Here is a 2839-nt window from a genome sequence, read left to right as displayed (position 1 = left end):
AATAAAGCGCGTGAATGATTAGACAGACCTATTTTACGCACTCTTTACTTCGCATTTATACATTGCCACTTGCATACTCCATCAAATCAGGGGGCAAAACACATACTAGATATTTATTAACAATAACTCGATTGATTACAGAAACAGGCACAGAGAATTCTCACTTTTTGTAAGCATACTTATGGCAGCTGACCTCTGTTCGAATATAGTCGCCTTCCTCCGTTAGGCTCAACTGACACCCTCAAGACAGCTCAGCTTATACATCGAATAATGATGAATAATGAACCGCTACTCATCAGTATATTTACGCTGACGGCCCGTAGTACAAGAGCTTCAGGTAATATGTGTTTGAACATGCCTCTTGCCAGAAAGACGTATGGCAGAATATCGTTAGAAATAGCTAGAGCTCTTTTCTGGAATTGTGTACTTACTAATCCCCCCCCCCAAAAAAAAATCCTTAAATATGATACTGCTTAGAAATATATGTAAAAATTTCAAGTATAACGCCGCGTTTGTGAAACAAAATCGCATGTGCATTATTGTGTGCTTGCAATTTTACAATCGTTTCGTCGTGTTGTTTTTCTGTTGAGGTATGAAATTATTGCGTATCGTATACTTGCATTGTTTCGTTTATATCCTTATACCCACACTAGCCCTTACGGCTGTGAGTTCAATCGAGAGAAATATATGTGAACTTTTATAGGACTGTGAGTAAACTTGAAAGTTCGTTTATCTCTCGAGTAAGTGGGGGTGATGTTAAGTGCATTTTGTGGCGGAACATTGGCGTTCCTAGCTAATTACAAGCGCAGCCAGTAATTATTCAATATTTAGGCGCTATACAAGGTTCGGGATGCTTCCCCGTCTCCTCGGTGAACTAAACAAGGCATCTTGTTTATGTTTGTTTATATTTCGGGGCATTTTATTGGTAATGTGTAGGCGAAGTTCAAAAGTGTGAGAAGTAATTGCGGCATTAGCAGTAGGTGACTTATGTAGGCAATCCGGAGCATTGCAACGGTGTTGGATTCAATGGCGGGCTTCGGCGGCATTCCGAAGGAATGGGAATGCAATGAGCACTCGTGCACCATGCGCGATTCCCATGCGAACTAACGAACAGCATCTTGCCGGAATTGCACCTCCACTAGGCGTTCCTCATTTTCCATGTGTTGCGGCGACCACAGCGGTCGCACATGTGATTCTTCATATCATACAAACTACTAGTGTCCATATAAGGGGTTCGCAGGACATATAAATTTACATTTCAACAGTCTAATGTGAATGACCAACAGTTGTACACATACACAACCATAAACTGCAAGAAGAAACGCCCAGGCTACAGCAAAAAAAAAAAAAAAAAAAAGCTCCTCGATTGCGGCAAGTGTGGCCTTCTTGGGTCAGCCTTTATGTAAGATGAGTAACAAGGAACAATAATACAAAACTTCAAAATAAAGATCCACAGATAATTACGATACTCACTAATGCAAACCTTGAGCGCAGCTGTACAGGTGCTTTCATTTTGCTGTGTATTGGCTGGCGCGGGACACTCTGTCTAGTGCCACATGTTGCAAAAGGAGCGAAGTGTGGCGTGACTGCGTCGCTAATCACGACGCGTGGGCGCCATTCCCAGCAGCCGCCGCAGACAGATCTCCGCTCATGCAGCGCTTCGTTTCTATACAGACGACGCGCGCTACTCTAGCGCAATCTCGTAGCCATCGTCGCAGCGAAGCCCGGCGCTGCGGTTTTCTTCTCACGCTTTCGCCATACCCTCCTCCTCGGCTTTCCTCTTCGCGCTCTCTTCGCTATCGCCGTCTCTCATCAACGCCAGGTAGACGAATTTCATCTAGGAGGCGCTGCTTTCATCCGCACTCCGCGTTCGTTCTTTCATACTTTTTCTGTGCTCGTTCACTCGGTTACGAGGACGCCGAGGGACGACCCTGACCCTCGCCGCAGGAACGGCCGCTTAAGAGCTGCGCTTTAAAACAAAACTCTTTAATATTTTTCTTGGTGTTAAAGGCAGCGAGTCTGAAACTGTGTTGTTGCCTAAGAAATCGCTTGTTCACCTATTGCTGCATTTAAAAATCACGTCGCAACTTCGCTGCTGTGGCCGGGCTTAAACGAATGTGTTAAGCCAAAGCGTATGTATCGTGGCGGCTAGCCACGTACCACGTTGGAACAAAAGTTCAATTGGTGTGCTTTGGGATCGTTTTTGTCTAGGCCTCGTCAGGACCTCATCGCACAAGTGGCTGGAGTACACGAAATGGTGGAACGGACCAATACTGTATAGTTCACGCGGACTGGTTGTTTCGCTGCGAATGCACGCAGACTTTCAGGTTGCCATTAGCACGCTCTAGTTCATCCGTATACCACGTCACGTTAGCGTGTCTCTCCATGCGCAAGTCTTCCCGCCTTCGCTAATTTGATGCGCGATTACGCTTTCGCATCCGCTGGTGTGAACGTTGCTTAAATCAACTTTCCGATCGCGCCTGACTTGTTGACGGCGCATTACAGGATGCGAATCGAAGCGTCTGCATGGAAAGCGCGGAAGAATGCTCCAAGTGTGCGCAAAGTAATTTTGTAGTCGTTTCCGCTAATTACCTGTTATAGTTTGCAAAAGGTAAATGCGTTGCAGCTTTTAACATTGCTGTTATGGTGCGTTCGCACAAACAAAATTTTCTTAGCTCAATTATTTTGGAGCTTTCCAATGTAGCTTCCTATAGCGTTTGTCCTGAAATTGCGCAGGCAATTAATCCATAAGCTACCTATACTTAGTCGTGCCTTTGGTCCTCACGTTTCTGGGATGTGACTTGGTTGACGCCTCGTTTAAAAAGTATGTTACAGATGC

The sequence above is a fragment of the Dermacentor andersoni genome, chromosome 8 (assembly GCF_023375885.2).
Source record: "Dermacentor andersoni chromosome 8, qqDerAnde1_hic_scaffold, whole genome shotgun sequence".
Lineage (NCBI taxonomy): Eukaryota > Metazoa > Arthropoda > Arachnida > Ixodida > Ixodidae > Dermacentor > Dermacentor andersoni.
Note: the sequence above shows the minus strand (reverse complement) of the source record.